Source organism: Symphalangus syndactylus, chromosome 11, assembly GCF_028878055.3.
Source record: "Symphalangus syndactylus isolate Jambi chromosome 11, NHGRI_mSymSyn1-v2.1_pri, whole genome shotgun sequence".
NCBI classification, from domain to species: domain Eukaryota; kingdom Metazoa; phylum Chordata; class Mammalia; order Primates; family Hylobatidae; genus Symphalangus; species Symphalangus syndactylus.
This window is the reverse complement of record NC_072433.2, coordinates 127,871,892-127,891,231: the sequence shown is the minus strand read 5'-3', so window position 1 is coordinate 127,891,231 and position 19,340 is coordinate 127,871,892.

Sequence of the window (19,340 nt, the reverse complement as noted above, 5' to 3'; positions counted from 1 at the left end):
TGCCTGATAAGGTATGCACTATCATTACCACTTTACAAATGAGAAAACAGAGGCCCAAAGTCTTGTCCAAGATCACCTAGAGTAAGCAGCACCAGAATTTGCACCCTATCCAGGACCCAGATAGCGTGATCATCAGGCCATGCTTACACCCCCATTGCCAACAGTGTTGCTTCTCTGCTGTCTGAGCTGTGGCCTTATTTTATTATAGTCATTATTGTCTATTATAAAGGACATGACTTTCCCTGCAAGCCGTGAATTGTAAGTCTGTGGTTCCCTAGCAGGGAGGATTGCTCAATCTCTAAAGAATGACAATGCACAGCAAGACACGACATCTCACTTCAGCTTTGGAAGAATGGTTTCCTGCATCGTTTAGTAACCTAACTATAAGGAAAGAATACTTACCTTAAACCCCTTCTCTTTTGCCTTTTACAAGCTGAATGTGTCCCTTCAAACCTGAATAATGGGTCTTTTGACAGATTACTACAGCAAAGATAAGGGGAAAGGAATAAAACCCAACAAGAATTCCCTGTCGACCTAAATGTCATTCCTCTTACGAGGCCAGACCCAGACTATAGTCGGGTGTGACATTGTCAATGTTTTAATAATATCAGGAAAACACATTGTAAGTACTGATTCTTCATTAAGTTAATTCACCAGACGGAGCCTCAGTTTTCCCATCTGTAAAATACAAGGCTTGGGCTAGATCATCTTTAAGATTCTCTCCAATACTGGAATTATACACTCAGGGTCCACAGACCCCTATCTTATTCCATTTGCCTTGGAAAAAAGTGGAAAAGATGTGAAGCTCCCACCACCATCATAATAACATCACTACCCAAAACAACAATAATGCTCAGCTTCCCTGCGGTGTTTGGTGCCCCATAATACAGCACATTTAGAAAAATGCTTATGTCAGAAGTTTTTAAATAAATGTTCTTGTTTCACTGTGGATGCAGTAATAGAAACATTAGCAGACAAAGACCCAAAGCAAGCTGCAATACCCCCTAAAGCTCATTGCAATGTTTAGACTATAAATTGAAATTAGAATCACAAAAAATGACACTCTGGAAATTATTTTTAAAACTAAAAACAACTAAAAAAATAGAAATGGCATGCAACTCAGCAGCTCTGTGGGCACCCCCCAAGTTAGAATGTCTCAATTATGGCAACATCGTCGTTACCCTCTCAACTGAAATTGCATGGGAGAGTGATATGATTTACATTCGTAGTTTATAAAATAAATTAGTCATAAAAGAATCTCATAATCCCAAATACATTTAGCTTACCAGATTTCATGAAGGTATATGGACATAGCATGTGATTCTTGAAGCAGCAAACAATAATATTAATGATTCATTAATATGTTCATTAGCAGAACTTTGATAAATGCATGGATACTCTCTGCCAGACAACTCTCAGACAATGAATTAGCAAAACTTTCCAAGACATGCCCCTGCCCAAAATTACAGGTCCTTTGAATGGAGTGCTAAGGAGAAGACTGACAGCTAAGTTGCTAGGGTTTCTGACTTATATACTGTTTTTCAGTATTATGCACACTGGCTGAGTCACGAAGTCACGAAGTCAAGTGCATTGCATTTAGACCCATGCACAACAGGTATGTTTGAACCAGTGCTTTGCCTTGGCCCAGCCACCACCATCTCTTGGATAATGGATTGACTTATCCATTGGACAATTATCCACTGCTTGGATTTCTGCAGTGGCTCCCTACTGCTCCCTCTGCTGCCCTCCTTACCCTTCCTCCACCCTTTCTCCATACGGTAGCCACAAGGATGCCTTAAACATGCGCCTTCTTGAAGCTTCTCAGCTTAACTCCACTCACACAGGCAACACCCTCAAGGTCTACATGATGGGGCCCCATCTCATCTTTCTTATTTCATCTCCTATACCCTTATCCCATCACTCATTTTGCTCCAGCTACATGGGCCTCTTTGCTATTCCTGGAACTTTCCAGAAAAGCTCCTTCTTCAAGGCTTTTGTGGTTTCAGTTCTCTCTGCTCTTTCTTCATACATCTGTGCAGGAACCTCCCTCATTTCTTTGAAGTTTTGACTACTAGGTCACCTGTCCTGACCACTGTCCTTAATAACATTACCTGCCACCCTCCCCCTGGCACTCTCACACCCTATTCCCCTAGGTGACTCTTTTGTCTAATAAAATGTAAAGCTTCACATACTATTTACTTATTTTTATGTTTGTTACTTAGTATCCATAATCCCCAGAAGGGCAGAAATCTTTGTTTTGTCATGCTGTATCCTCAGGCCCTAGAAGAGCATCTGGAGAGAGTAAACACAGCATAAATATTGAAGAGAAAAAAGGAAGGAAGGGAACAAAGGGAAGAGAAGGGGAAGAGAAGGGAAAGTAAGGGAAAGAAGGAAGGAAGAAAAGGGGGAAGGAGAATAATAATAAAAAAGAACTGTTACATTAGGATGACAGAATTTTATTTTTCTCTATAATACTTTATACTATTATTAAATTATATTGAAATTTAATTTCAAAACATATATATTGAAAATTATTGGCATTTTTAGGTGGTATGTCTTGAATTTTTTTTTTTTTTTTGGGAAACAAAGTCTTGCTCTGTCACCCAGGCTAGACTGTAGTGGCATATTCTCAGCTCACTGCAACCTCCGCCTCCTGTGTTCAAGTGATGATCCTGCCTCAGCCACCCAAGTAGCTGGGACTACAGGCACATGCCACCATGCCCCACTGATTTTTGTATTTTTAGTGGAGTTGGGGTTTTGCCATGTTGGCCAGGCTCATCTCAAACTCTGGACCTCAGATTCTGGCCTTCCAAAGTGCTGGGATTATAGGCATGAGCCACCACATCCAGCCTTGAAAATATTTTTTGTGTTCAAACTAGGGACTCAAATTCAGTGTGTCACTGAGAATTGTAAACAAACACACTAAGTACAGTATACCCTTGCAATACACAGTTTTATAAAAATGTAAGTCAGGAAATCCTACAGCGTTCAATCCCAGATTGATAATAAACACAGGGAGGGGGTTATGGATGACTGTGTATGGGCTCTGGTATATTTCCTCCCTTCTCTTTTTAGTCCTCATTCTTGCGGCCCAATCAACTTGGAACTGTGGATGAAGACACTCCTGAGCCAGTGAGCAGATATGTTAGAAAGAGCTCTGCCTGGCCAGCCTTCCCTCCATGCTCTATGACATCAAGTCCAACACTTGATCCATCTTCCTACTCCCGTTTTGCAGGCCTGTTACTTATGAACTCTCTCTCTTTCCTTCCTTCCTTCCTTCCTTCCTTCCTTCCTTCCTTCCTTCCTTCCTTCCTTGCTTCCTTCCTTCTTTCTTTCTTCTTTTCTGAGACAGAGTCTTGCTCTGTCACCAGTCTTGCTCTGTCGTGCTGTGGCACGATCTCGGCTCAGAGCAACCCCCGCCTCTGGGGTTCAAGCCATTCTCCTGCCTCAGCCTCCTGAGTAGCTGAGATTACAGGCACGTAGTACCACACCCAGCTAATTTTTGTATTTTTATTACAGATAGGGTTTCACCATGTTGGCCAGGATGGTCTTGATCTTGATCTCGTGATCCGCCCGCCTCAGCCTCCCCAAGTGCTGGGATTACAGGCTTGAGCCACCACGTCTGGCCTATGAACTGTTTCTCATACTTTCCCCAGTACTTTTGGACTTTGAAGTCTAGATTCCAAGGTCTAACGTTATAGTTAATTTACACAAATTCAAATATATGCACCCGACCAAAGAGGAAGGAGAGAAAAGGGGTTGGAGAGTTGCAGGAATGGGTAAGAGGGGTTGGAGAGTTGCAGGAATGGGGGACAGGGAGTCCTGGGGGAGACAGAGACCCTGGAGGAACACTGGTTGGGGATGGCTTATTGGGAAATGTCATGTAGGTTCCCAGTGTGCTCAAAGGAGGTGACATATTCAGAACTCTGTGAACAGTTCAAAGGATTGTCAAGGGTCATTTGGACTCCATGTGATATCTATTTTGTGCTCTGATTTTAGACCCTAAGGCTGGGGTTTGAGTTGGCCCCACTGTCTGTTTCATTTCCCAAGGCCATCTAGCCCTGGATGTATTTCAGCGTTTCAACCAAACCTGCTGGCTCATATCAGTGCCCCACATCCAGTCATTGTTACTGAGGGCCCAGCCCACTCTACACACATAGACACTTGCTCACCACCAGTCTGAAATGGGTGAGGAATTCTAGGTGGTGAGGAAGAAAGAGTAGACATTGGAAGGTACAAGCTGGGCAACAAATGGCCAGGAAATCCTCAGTATACTCATAATAAAAGTACATAAAATAGAATAACTTATTGAAGCAACACATCAAAGAAGTACCTGCTCAGTACCAAAGTTCATGAATGTGTAGAACCTGTAAGTGAAGGATAAATGAACAATCAATGAATAATAAACAGGGTATGCTTTCAAAAAACTGAGCTCTATAGCTTTCAAACCTGTTCTGGTTCATTCATATGAGTTCCAGAACCTTGAGCCAATTCTAGTGACTCTGGAGATGCAACAGCATCCACCAAGTTCTTTGGCAAAGCTAAGTCAGTTTCCATGTCCTGGCCGCAACAACATCCAGGAAGAATGGCCTTTTTCATTTATCTATTTATTTATGTATGTATTCTATTCAGGATGCAATTACAATTTAAACTCCAACTCATTTTGATGAGCTGATTTATTCAACAAATATCGATAGAGCGGTAATTTTATGTCAAGAACTTGTGCCAGAACTTCTGTTCTGTGCAGAAATCCAGGCAATTTCTTCCACAGAGAGCAAAAGCATGGTGATGGCACATCAGGACATGTGACAGTAAATCCAAACTCTGCTGCACACTCTTGAATCACCACATTCTGTCCTCTTTTTCCATTTCAAAAAAAAAAACAGGGAAATCTCCTCTCCAGAACAGAAGCACCAAGAGGCAACTACCCACATGCATAAATCCCCTTGCTTCTCTTTTTCTCCCTTTCCTGACATGCATTTTTGCTTCTATTTATAATAATTCAAATTAAAAATTGAAGGTCAAAATGAAATCTGACAGACATAAAAATTCTTAACTATTTGTGTGGAGATGGTGCCTATGAAATACCCAAGGGACATGTTGCATAGTTTTAACTTGCTATTAAGACCTCTGAATTCAAATGTGAGAGCTTACATACAGAAGATGAGATAAATTATGTTATATAAAATAAGAAAGGTGGGTTTTTTTTTGCAAAGATGAAATATGGTTCCCTCCTCCAACGAGTTAGGAATGATTCATCTACTCTTGGGAAAATCTGAAGTGGCTAGTGATTTGATTACTTTTTCTGCTGCAAACATATCCAAGAAGTGAAGTCCAAGAGATAAACACTAAAGGACCCTGTGAAATTCAAATAATTTCATTTCTTTCCAAAATGACACTGCCTTGAAAATAATTTTTAATGTGAAACATGAACTCTCTTTTATATTGGAAATAGCAGGTGTGGCCACTGAGTCCACTAATTTTGGTCAAGTACAAACTGTGTTTGCTCATTCACAGGATTCCCCATAAATATTAGTCCAATTCAGTCATTTTATAAATGAAAGTCACAGGATGAATTGTACATTTTCTTACATCGTACTGATAAGACACCATTCTGACTTCATTTCTGTTTCTTTTTCTCTCCAGAACCTCTAACTATTTTGATAACTCACAAAGCTAAAAAATGTCCCATGTTTAGGAAAAACACCAGATAACTTTTTGAAATTGATGGTACCCCAAAGGCTGACAGCAAGAATATACTTTCTGGTACATAAGAAAGAAAAATGTACTTGGTATGACTGGCTGTTAATATGTCATCAAGATAAATCATAAGTCTTATTCTTGGGAATCTTAATAAAAGAAGTCACTTGAGACATGGAAATACAAAAATAATCACCAGGAGGCTCTAACTTTGACTAGAACCTGGGGAAATTTTGAAAGCGTTCATTCATAGAGACACTTAAAAAGACATTGCCCAAATTTATCATTGTCATAAATTCTTGGTGACTACAAAGTTTCCTTAGAGTAATTTACAATGCCCATCATAAAATACTTCATCAAAAGGAAATGCTTAAATTTAATACAAAACCGTAAACTCCCAAGGACTCTGGGACAATGGTCTCAGCCAGTCTCCCAAGAAGATGGAGTGATCCATGGCTCCTGTGTGCCTCAGAACTTGGTCTCACCCTTGTCTAACGTTCCTGCCTTCTGGGTTGTCACACAACTAGGGAGTGTTTGTTTCCTTCTGGGACTCCAGAAAGAAATGTGCTTTGAAACAGCACTCTGGTCCTTCATTGTCTATCTGACGGGAGCAAGGGCAGGAAGAATCCTGTCTCCTGGACACCCTAGTTGGGTGATGGAAAGAAGTAACCATGATTAGTAAAGCAAATACCCTGCATCCACATTCTAGCTTTGCAGGTGGAAGAAAGCTAGTCCTCTCTAAATGTTTTTGGGTGCCTCAGTCAATCAAGATAATTGGTTTCACTTTGTCTTCAGGCCAGGCAAGCTGTTAGCTAACGGGCCCTTCACAATATAAAAGAAGTCTATACACTAAAGAACAGAACCACCAGCTTTCCATCTTTCTGCTATTCTTCCCTACAAGCTCCAAAGGCAATTAATCCAACCTCTGGCACCAACCCTGATGAACCCGAGTGCTCCAGCTCCTCATTCCCACTGCTGTCCACTCGTCCTTCCAGGTGCTCTTGCTTTTAATTTCTTTTGCTAAAGTAAAACTCATTGTCTTCCTCCATAATTTTTCTGTTCAGTAAAGGCTTCAATATTTACTTGGATTCAAAACCTCTCTCTACCTGACCATCCAAGTTGTACACATCCAGCTTCTTAAATACCCTCACACTCTTCCCGTGTTCAGTCCCATTTCCAGTGGGCTAGGCCAGCCAGACATCTCACCTTACTCTTGAGAGTCTTTAATCTACTTTTTGTCTCTACCTGGAAAAAAAAAAATTCTGCACAACATTACCAAATAAATCTGCCAAAAGCACAGCTCTGCTGATGTCACTCAGACACTCAGAACTTCTCAATAGTTTCAGATCTTCTACCAAAAGTAGTTCACACTTTTTACCTAGCTTTGGCCTTCGTTGTGATAACTAGCTATGCAGCCTCACTTCCCACTATTTCAAGCTACATGTAAATGCATGAAATATCCCGACATTACACCTCACAATCACTCCGGTTGCCATTGTTCCTGCTCCTTCCTTGGCCTGGAAGGACCTGTCTCCAGTGCTACCAGTTGAAATTTCACCCATTCTTCCAGGTCAAACTAAAGTACCACATTCTCTACCAAGAACTCCTTCCCCACTCTCGCCATCAGAAAAGTTGTTTTGTTTTTCTATGGAATCTTGATCATATGAGACTTACTGTATTTTACAAGGAAGCCAATCTGAGTCCCAAAGCTGAAGAACTTGGAGTCCGGTGTTCAAGGTCAGGAAGCATTCAGCATGGGAGAAAGATGTAGGCTGGCAAGCTAAGCCAGTCTAGTCTCTTCACACTCTTCTGCCTGCTTTTTATTCTGGCCATGCTGGCAGGTGATTAGATGGGGCCCACCCAGATAAAGGATAGGTCTGCCTTTCCCAGTCCACTGACTCAAATGTTAATCTCCTTTGGGAACACTTTCATAGACAGATCCAGGATCGATACTCTGCATCCTTCCATCCAATCAAGTTGGCAGTATTAACCATCACAAGAAGTAAGGCTAAAGATGTGGAGAGGGCCATTAAATATTGACAACGTCCAGAAACGACTCCCTTGAATAGTTTCACACTTCTTGCCTTAGCCTACGTTGTTCTCCTCAGAGATTAGTTATTTGGTAGAGTCAGGGAGCTCCGTAACCAGGAGGGCCATAGCCAGTGAGCACTGGTCACAACCAGTGAGAACAAAACTGAACCAAGGGTTCAAAAGGAGCTCCCTGGGAGCTCTTTTGATGTTGGCATTAGAATGGTTGTAGGATTTTACTAGGGCATTACAACTAGAGGCAGGTTGAGGAAAACAGTACCAAAAGAAAGTTGGTGAAAAAATAAATTCTCGGCCGGGCACGGTGGCTCACTCCTGTAATCTCAGCTGGTGGATCTGGGAGGCCGAGGCAGGTGGATCACGAGGTCAGGAGTTCAAGACCAGCCTGGCCAAGATGGTGAAAGCCTGTCTCTACTAAAGATACAAAAAAAAAAAAATTAGCTGGGCGTGGTGGCACATGCCTGTAATCCCAGCTACTCAGGAGGCTAAGGAAGGAGAATCACTTGAATGCAGGCAGCAGAGGTTGCTGTGAGCCGAGATCACACCACTGCACTCCAGCCTTGGTGACAGAGTGAGACTTTGTCTCAAAAAAAAAAAAGAAAAAAATACATTCTCAGAATCTGCTAAAAACAGTCAGAATCACTAATTACAGTCTGAGCTTCACTTTTCTCTCAGGAAAAGTGGAAATATCCCGTACGTGTACCCCTGAACTTAAAAGTTGAAGGAAAAAAATAGTGGAAATAGCAATAATGACAATGACACGATAGACACTGCTTCGATGCCTATTAATTGTCAGGCACAGAGCTAAGCACATGGTAATGAAATTTATCCCCACAGCAACTGTAACTGGGAGGCGTTATTATCCATGTTTAATAAATGAGGAAACTGACGTGTATATGAATTAAGAAAATTTCCCCAGCCCCTATCCATAGTGATGGCTGAGCTGTGTTTCAAACCCAAGAAGAGGCAGGCTTCAGGGCTCCACCGCCTTTATTCCCCTGTTCTCAGGGCTCATCAGGGCTTGACTCCAAGGTTTATACAAGGCTGGTCTGGGTCACTGCAAGAATTGAAAAATCAGGCTCATTGGGAAAAGAGAAATTAAAAGGCTATTCCTACCCAGGCCCTAATTACATACAATCAGGAGGCCAGTGAGTTATCCACAGCCCCAGAGTGCCTCCTAAGGCTAACAATCAGGAAGGACAGAGCCATAAATAAGTCCTTGCGGTGACTACAGTCATTACCCTGTCCTTTAATAAAAATAAGAAATCAATGAATTACAGCAAGGCCAGCAGCACACTTCTCTATAACCCTGCGGCCCAGAGAGCCTAGGGAGAACCTTCAGGGGCTGCAGTTCCGAAGGAAAGGACCCGGCAGTGTTGAAGTAGGAGGGCAAGAGAGGCTGAGGGTCAGACAGCCAGGCCACTTGAAAGAGAAAATAGTGATGGGGTTCTTCAAGGGAGTGGCAAATCTGGCACAGTATAAGGGCCTCAAAGCATTGCACAGAAAGAATGAAGAACGTGGATGAAACAACAGCAATCTCTGCACAGCAACGTTGACCACACAAACTGCAGACAGCTCAGAACCAGAGCTGCAGCCCACCCCAGCACACTCGCAGTCCCTCTTCATGGTGATGGGCAGAGACCAGCTGCCCAGGTCTCTCTGCAAGGCAGGATTTGTTGTCCCAGCTGCGATGAAAGCTGTCAGCCTTCAGCCCTCAGCTGTCAGCCCTTTCAGGATTCTCCTCACTAGAGGTCACCTGCTTCCCTGGGCGACCCCCATCAACAATAGATGGAGGCAGAGGGATAAAGTCCAAGCCATTTTGTCCCAAAGAAAAGACTGATGGGACATACGGGCTCCAGAGCTCCTGCATCACAGCTGGGCTTGCCCTCTGCCCATCCTTCTTCCTCCCTCTCCCTTCCATCAGTGTCCATCCAAAACAACCTTGCCAATCAGCATGCTACGTGTCAACTCTGTCTCAGACTGCTTCTCAAGGAGGACTGCCTATGACAGTCACATGTCCTGTGTTTTAGCCCTATCCCTGGGTCCCTCCCATTTTCATCTCTTAATTATAAGCCCTACACATCCGTCTGTATTTGGCCAGATTCGGGGATCTTCTGTGATTAAAAAAAAAAAAAAGACTAAAGGGAGGATAGGAAAAACAAAGAGAGAGGCTAAACAACCCACTTATAAAGGGCTGAAAGAGGGGATGAAAAAGAAAAAGTCCTGTACAGACTGCAAGCTGGCGGGAGTTTTCGAATCTTGATGGATGCCAGTATCTGGGCAAAACAGGATTGTATTGGTGATAAACAGCTTTTGAGAGGAGTCACTAAAATTATGAATCATATCCCCACTGACATTTTTCAGGAGACACAAGTCAATATTGGAATCACTTTTTAATTATTCCTGAGTACTGGACTGTGCATTTAGTACTCCACTCCATATATTAATAGAATTTGAGACCCTGACTTTATTGAGTGTATTGGTAAGCGTAATTAACACTAGCTGCTTTAACAAACAACCCCAGTTCTCAGACACTTAATATAATGAAGGTTTATTTCTCACTCACATCGTGGTCAATGGGAGCTTGGGCAGCCTCTTTTGGCAACTCTTCTCCCAGTAGCCCGTCTAGGGATGTTGCCATTTTAAACATGTCTCTGAGATTGTCACCCAATCGCTGGGTCTCTCTGCTACTCAAATAGCTTCCCATTTACTTCCACATCCCCCTTCCCTACCCCCTAATTTCTGATCAACCTTTCCCCACCTTGTTTTCTGCTGTGCTAGGCTGATCTGTATGGATTACAGAGCAAAGGGACACCTTGCCATACAGTCAACGTTCTGGCTTCCATTGAGTTTGGCCACTGGGATTCAGGGAGGATATCAGGGGAGGAGGAAGGAGAGGAAGGTGGATTCCTCCAGACTCCCTGCTGTTGGGTCACCTTGCCAAAGCTGGGACACTGGACTGAAGGTCACAGCTCCTCTCCAGGTGGTTCTCTCTACACATTCCCCACCTCTCCACAGTCTTTAACTAAGTCTTTTACTTGCGCCTTCAAGCCTTGGATTAGTAACAGCCGTGTTATTTTGTAACATCCCTTATGATCTCCCTACACCCTTTAACTAGACTTCCTTGGATGATACTAATTTGAATATATCATTTTTTTTTTTACTGACAACTCTTGAAAAGGAGCTGGGAATTATAGTATTCTGTGTGCTCCGGAAAGAAGAATATGAACTGGAATTTGGTACACAGCATTTTCTCCATCCCCTCCTTCCCAGGTTTTTTTGTTTTGTTTTGTTTTGTTCTCTTCCAGGAAGCTAACACTTTGCATTTAGGGATAGTGTCCATGGTCTTTTGACTAAGTTTTACACTGTAATTATACATGACATTTGCCTGCCCTTTCATTTACTTATTTTCATTCTTTATTTTATTTCCCTTGAGACTTCTCTTTGACCCTTAATTACTTAAAACTGTTGTTAATTTCTACGCATTTGGAGATTTTCCTATTATCTTTCTACCCTGATTTCTGGTTTGATTCCACAGAGTCAGAGGATGCCATCTGTATGAGTTCAGTCCTTATAAATATGTTGAGGTCTTTTTTTGTGGCACAGGTTATGGACCCTTGGTAAATGTTCCTTGGGTACTTTAAAAGAATGTGGACTCTGCTGTCGTTGGGTGGAGTGTTCTATAAAAGCCATTCGGACCCTGTTGATTGATGATTCTTCTATATTCTTGCTGATTTTTAAATTGTTCTATCAATGTTAAAAAGAGAGATTTTGAAGTCTCCAGATATAATCGTGGGTTTGTCTGTTTCCCTGCTCAGCTCTATCAGTTTTTGTTTTGAATCTTTTGCAGCTCTGTTGTGAGGTACATGCACATTTAGGGTTGTCTTATCTTCTTGGTGAAGTAGCCCTTTTATTATTATGTAATATTTCTCTCTGTCCCTGGTAATTTTCTTTGTTTGAAGTCTATTTTATCTGATTTTACTATAGCCACTCCTGCTCCACTTTCTTTTGATTAATGATATATCCTTTTACTTTCAATTTACTTATACTATTCCATTGGAAATAACTTCTTACCTACAGCAAGTAGTTGTATTATGTTTTTTACCTGCTGTCAAGCTCTGTATTTTAACTGGTACATTTAGGCCATTTAAACTACACAAAAAATAAATGTTTGATTGGATATGATAATTACTCTGATCTGATCACTATACAGTATATGTATTAAAACATCACTATGTACCCCACGAATACACAAAATTACCACCTGTCAATTAAAAAATAAACAAATAACATAACAATAAAAAAATTGCTGCCTTTTTTGTTTTTTGTTCTGTTTTTGAAAAAAAAAAGAAGTTAATATTTTTTATTTCTATTTTCTCTTTGCTTCATGTGGGTTACCTGAACATTTTTAAATTCACTTTGATTTATCTGTAGTGCTTTTCTGTTATCTTTTTATATAGGTTGATTAGTGGTTGCTCTAAGTATTGCATTATACAGTAGGCCTTTCATATCCATGGATTTGAATCTGTGGATTCAACCAAACTGGATAAAAAGTATTTGGAAAAAAATATTGTGCCTGTAATGAACATGTACAGACTATTTTTTTAATCATGATTCGCTAAATAATACAGTGTAACAACTATTTACATAGCATTTACGTTTTATTAGGTATTATAAGTAATCTAGAGGAAATTTAAAAATATAGCAAAGGATAAGCACAGGTTATATGCCAATACCACATTATTTTATAGCAGGGACTTCAGCATCAAGATTTTTGGTATCCACAGGCAGTCCTGGAACCAAGCCCCCCACAGATACTGAGGAACAACTGTACACACATAATTTATCACAGTCTCCTAGTATTGTATATACCAGTTCAAGTGACATGTGAAAACCTTACCTCCCTTTAAGTCCCTTTACCCTCACACACATATAACATTACATATTACTTCTATATACGTTGAAAAGCACAATAGGCAGTGTGATAATTTTTGCTTCAACAGTCAGACGTAATCTAGAAAACTGAACAGGAGCCAGGCTCAGTGGCTCACACCTGTAATCCTAGCACTTTGAGAAGCCAAGGCTGGTGGATCACTTGAGGTCAGGAGTTCGAGACGAGCCTGGCCAACATGGTGAAACTCCATTTCTACTAAAAATACAAAAATTAGCCGGGTGTGGTGGCGGGTGTCTGTAATCTGAGCTACTCGGGAGGCTGAGGTATGAGAATCCCTTGAACCCAGGAGGTGGAGGTTGCAGTGAGCTGAGATCGTGCCACTCCACACTTGCCTGGGCAACAAGGGTGAGAGTCAGTCTCAAAAAAAAAGAAAAAATATCAACAAGAAAAGGAAAGTCCATTGTAGTTACTCACATTTCCACTCTTTGAATTTTTCTTTCTTCCTAACTGAAGTTCCACAATTCCCTCTTTTATCATTTCTTCTCTGTTTGAGGAATTTCTTTCAACCATTCTTTTAGGGTAGCTGTGCTAGTGACAAAGTCTATTAGAATGTCTTGATGTGTCCTTCAATCCTGAAGGATATTTGCACTGGACATAAATTTCTGGATTGGCAAATCTCTTCTTTAACCATTTAAAAAAATAATATTGTGCATTTCTTTTTGGCCTCCATAGTTCCTGAAAAGAAATCTGCTGTCATCCAAATTGTTTTTCCCCTGCAGGTAAGGTATGATTTCTCCCTGGCTCTGTTTGAGAAGGCTTCTTTGACTCCGTTTTCAGAAGTTTGGCTATGATGTGTCTTGGCATGGATTTCCCTGAGATTCTATTTCTTGGGGTTTCCTCATTTCTGGAATCTGAGGTTTATGTCTTTTGAAAACTTTGAGAAATTTTCAGCTTTTATTTCTTCAAATATTTTTTCAGTGCCACTCTTTTCCTCTAGTCCTGCTGTGACTTTAACAAGCTCTTCATTGTAATCCCACAAGCCTCTGAGACTGCATTCATTTTGCTTCAGTCTATTTTCACTGTTTTCCAATTCACTAATTTTTATTGTTCCATCTTTCACTTCACTAATTCTTCCGTCCATTCCCTCCATTCTGCTGTTGAGCTCACCTACTGAGGTTTTCTTTTAATTTCAGGTTTTCTATAAACTGGAAATTTTCTTCTGAATGTTCTGTTTGGTTCTTCTTTATAACTTCTATTTTCTTTCCCCTGAGGCATTTCATTTTTTTTTGCCGTACTTTCTATTTTTTCATTTGTTTCAAAAATGTTCATAATTGTCCACTGAAGCATTTTCATAGTGGCTGCTTTAAGATTCTTGTCAGATAATTCCAAAGTATGTGTCACCCAGGTGTTGGCATCTGTCAATTTTCTTTTCTCATTCAAGTCAGGATGTTCCTAGTTCCTAATATTATGGGTGATTTTCAATTGTATGTTGAAAATGTTTCTATTATATCGTGAGACTCTGGTTCTCATTTAAATTTTCTGTTTTAGCAGGCACCACAACATTCTGACACCACCCCAGCTCATTGCTGCCAAGTGGAGGTGAAAGTCCGCTCTGCCTTCATTTGAGAGGGCAGGAGAACCTCATTACAACTGGAGGGTGGAACTTCACATCCCCCACTAAGGCCTCCATTGATATCACACTGGCTGGTGGGGGTGGGGCTCCTCACTTCCTTATTCTACCACTATAGTAATATGCCATGCATATTAAAAACACGCAAAACATTTTAAAAGGATGAAATTATTTTAAGTAATTTAAAACAAAATTCTAAGAATCATCTGTGCACCACAATGGAAAACACTGCGTGGACTCCATTCAAAGGGCAGAGAGAGAGGGTTTCCCTCCTGCTATAAGTTCTTGAGTTCTGCTGTGTTCCCCAACACCCCTGCGGATCCTGTCTCCATGCTGTTTAGGCATGTACCCCTTCCGTGTGGCTCCTGAGCAGATCATGGAAAGAAGCATTGGTGTGAACTTCAGCCCTGCAGGAGACCTAAAGAGGGATGGATGACCTGATCCTATTCAGGTTTAACACAGTCCCAAGGAGACCAGTCAGTTCTGTTGATAAATAAGATCCTGAAATGGACACAGATCACTTACAGAAGCCTTTTATTTGGCGACTCTTTCTAGGTAGTGCCCCATGTGTAGCCATAGTATTTAAAACTCAAACATATCATAAAATTCATTCTCAAGCTTGGATCTTGCTGACTCTCTGGCTTCTAACAGCTCACCTTGTTCCTCAAGAGTGATGCTGGTGACAGCTGCAACATTTTGCGTCTTTAAGTGGCTTTAGGTGAAGGCAAGGGAGGCTGCTACCTATGGAGTTGGACTTCAAGCCAAATTGGAAGAGTTTGTGGCCTCAAACTATTCTTCCAACTCTACTTCAGAGGCCTGAAAGACTTGCCTTCTTCCCCTCATTCCCCTTACATATTCCCTGATGCATATCTACATATCTATATTGGGCAATTATTTATTGAGCTGTTACTCCATATGTGGCAACGTGCTCAGCATGGCTTTGAGAGAAATCACCAAATCAGACATGATCTTATTAGGTATAGGGAGAGAGGGATTCTTCTGCTGAAGCTCGACTGCTTTAACTTTGCGGAAAGTGAATACACAGTCCATATGCTCCCTGCTCCTCACCCTCAGCAGACAGCACTAATCAATCATGGCATGCGGCACAGCACGGCACCAGTGAACGCGGATTTGGCATCACACTCCTTCTCAACACCCTTTCTGTGTAATAAGTACCAATCAATCAGAGTTGGCCCACAAGATGGGAGGTGTTTGCCATCTCCAGATTAAAGCTTTGTTCTCTGCTCCAGCTCTGTTCTCATTTAGATCCTTTGGATGGTTCATGGAGCATAAAGTGCACCATGTTCCTGAGATTTGATGCTTATTTTCTAGACATGCTCTCATTGGTGGAAGCCATGTGCAGTTGATTAGGCTTTGTGTGAATTCTCCTCATAAACTGGTATTTTGCAAATCATGGAGCCAGAACATCTGTAAGGCAATGTTGTCCCTTCTTCCTCCAAGATATTATCATGAAGTAAACTACAAACTTGAGAACAACTCCGACATTTTAATGAATGGTTTTCTTCATAAAAACAAAACAAACAAACCAAACACTGTCTAAATGCACAGTTGCAGGCTCCCTTGGGAAAGCCTTACTTTGTCCCAGGCTCCAAGCTCTCATGGATGACTCAGCAAGTCAAAGATGAGCGATCAGGCATCTCACACGTGTGCTTTACCTCCATCCTGGGGGGCTTGCTGTGTCTGAGGGATGGGCTGTACAATGCGGCTAAACTTCCTAATGACAGTTCTAGCCACATCTGCTCCAGAGAAAGCCCATCTTTGCGGTCTGCTAATATGAGATAGAACTACAGGAAAGACCAATTTGGACTCCTGCAAAAGCATGAAATCCTTTTCTCTAGTTCTCCCTAGGAACACAGTTGGTTCTCGCTACCTGCTGTAGCTATGATCTATGGCATCACCACAACACTGAATTAGGGAATACTGAGCCATTGCTCCTGGACAAAACAGAGCGTTTCCTGCAAATCTCTGCTCCCAGCACTTTTGTCAACCCACCAATTTATAGTCTTGTTTTGTGTTTGTTGTAGTTAAGAGACACCTTATTTAGTATATGTTTTGGACTCATTAACATTGAACTCACAACCTACAGTGCTCTAACTCATGCCTGAATGAAGCTTATGTAACATGTATTTTCTCCACAGGGCACATCACAGCCTTCTGTGCTTAGCAACACTACATAGCGCTTTAGTGCTACACGTGGGGTTAATTTTAAATCACCAACTAAAAACACAAAAATGTGAAAAACACGGGAGGAAATAGATGGCAAAAAAGAAACTTGTTTGCAAGTTTGAGAGCTGAAACAAGGAGGCAGAACATGGCCCTGTGCAACCTCAGCTGGGAACATGTGTGCCAGAGGACTCAAATTTGTCACAGCCTTGCACATGTCCACCAATGGCCATGAAAAGCCACAAGTATTGCTTTTGAGATCACAAACAAATTATAACAAGGAGACAAATTTGCAAATTTGGAATCTATAAAAAAATGAAGACTTAATTTATAACGAATTATTTTTCTTTATATTTAAGTTACGTATATGCTTCAGTTTAAGCTATGTATTGTCTCACACTAGGTCAAGAGAATCTCCAGAGATTTTTATTTGAGGAAATTACTTTCAAATATTTGTTGCAAATACAGAAGAAATATAATGGAGTATTCCCACTTTAAGCTGTTGGGGATGTTTGTGTCTGCATAAACCACCCACTCCCTGCTTCCAATGTATTGCTAGGTTTAAAGTGTTTTTGTAGCAAATGCCTACTTACGAGCTCTTTGTAGATGGTTTAAACATTACTTTTCCTTTCTTTCTTCCTTTTTTTAAAAGCCAGCGTTTAAGCATTTATATGGCACCCATCACCATTAATTTGTTTACTTTCAACAGTTTTTGCTAGTTCAAATTAGTTAAGCTGAGTCCAGGGTGAGGTGAGAGAATTTCTCCCCACCAGACTATCTAAAATAAACCTCTGGTTCCCCCAAGTATCCCACAGACCCCCCCTCCAACATCAGTCTCTCTTTTCTTCCATCTAAATTCCCTCTAACCCTGAGCCCCATGGGGTCCACGCCCTGCTTACTCTTCCCACCTCTGCCCCAATGCTAGGCACAGAGTGAAGCCTCAGTGATCTAGGTTTTAGCAGCCTTTTAGAGAAGCTTTGTCCCATCTCGCTCCTTTCTCTGGAGGAGAATTCTACAGTTCTCTTACTAGAAGGACCCATTTGAAAAGAGAATGATGTCAGATGACAGAGCAGTACCATGGAGCAGCAGGTAGGGATCCCTTTATCCTTGAACTTCTCAGGCCCCTATGACAGCAGAAAGGATCCTTCTATATTGTACTCTGGGGAAAGTCTCAGGATGGGGTCAAATGAGAATCTTCTAAGGATAAAAATGTCCCAAGTCCATAAGACTGTAATAGCATTCACTTAAGCTAGTAGGAAGAGAGGCTACAACTGTCTTGGTAGCTGCAATAGTCCTGGCCAGGACGGTTTCTTCTTCATCTGTGGAGTATGTTGAACCAAAGGAAGTCAGAGCCTGGAAAATGAATTAATGTCATGCCAGGCTGTCCCCTAATTTACTCTTCAGGAAAGTCTCCCAAATTGGAGGTTTCATGTCAGCTGAAAATCCTGCAAGTAACATCCCAAGAATAACCTTCCCATTGGGAGGTGATAATGGATGTCTCTCACTGGAAATCTGTCTAGTTCCACTCTGTAGTGCCTCAACATCCATTCCCCAGATGATCCATTTCCTGTGGGAACGGTAGGAGGAATTTCATAAAAAGAAAACACAAAAGGAATTGTTAGACAGAAATACTCTGTGCCAGAAACCATGCTAGGCACATAGTAGACACCAGATTAATATGTGGTTAATGGAATTGAAAATATCTATTAAGGAAAAACAACAACAACAAAAGAGAAGCAGCCCCAGCAGTTTGTTACGGGTAGATTCACACAACAGGTCAAAGGCTGGTGGGATCAAAACAATAGTACCAGCACTTTAAACAATTTGGGCAGGTGTGCCTGGGCAGATGTTTGGGAAAAAACCCAAACATAGGATTATCTTCCTTTTACTTCAGCCTCCATCCTCATCTACCTCCGCTCACACACACTAGACTTGTACAAAATATTGGGGTGGTCTGAGATGAAACACTAGAGTGGGAAGGGAGGGAGACTTTTGTATTAACTGCCCCCTGAAAATGCGCTCTGTGGTTTTCTTCCCTGTATTGGAAACCTTTTATGCCCAGCTTTTCCTCATTTTCCATATTGACCTCGTCTGGTTAGCTGTTTCTTCTTCCAGCTTTGTGTAATTCTCTTTGCCAGCTGCACAACACAGACTTTTTCCAAAGTTTAATGAATGAGTTCACCTGGATCAGCTGTTGTGTGTTTTATTTAATTTCTCATTAAATCTTTTGGTAACGAAATTCCCAAAGTATTGTTTTGAAAATCAGAGTAAGCCTAGTAAGTCTCAAAAGTCCCTTTATGCAAAAGATTTTCCCAGCAAATGTGCTTAACAAATGCCCATTAGTTAGATGTTCCATTCCAGATTCTGCTTGCATTTGTCATTTTATTTTTATCATATCGTCTGGCATGCAATACTGGGTAGTACTACAGTATTTGTATTACTTCAAGTACTAAATGTGCAGTAAGTGTCCATACTGTGGAGTTGTTGCTCTTACAGATCACATATGAAATGGCTACAAGTTAGTAGTTGGGAATTATGATAGAATGACCCTGAGAGTATAAACCATGTAAATTATAACACGTGAGCTGTCAAACAGTGTGAGATGTGTGTTTACTCCTACCGGCTGTGCAGAGCAATGGATTTATTTACATTGGTATGTAGTCTACTCACATTTTATTATCTAACAATTTTCTACAAGAATAGCAATTAATGTTTAAACACTGCCAGGCTATTTTCCAGTGGGTTTGTAAATTTCTTTTGAGATTGTATTTTGTTTTTATGTTTGGTTGCAGTTGTCTTTTTTTACTTCTATTTTAAGTATGAATGTACATAAAGTAGATCTGTACATGAAGTTGGAGTATTTAAAACCTTGCCTTTCTGGAAAAA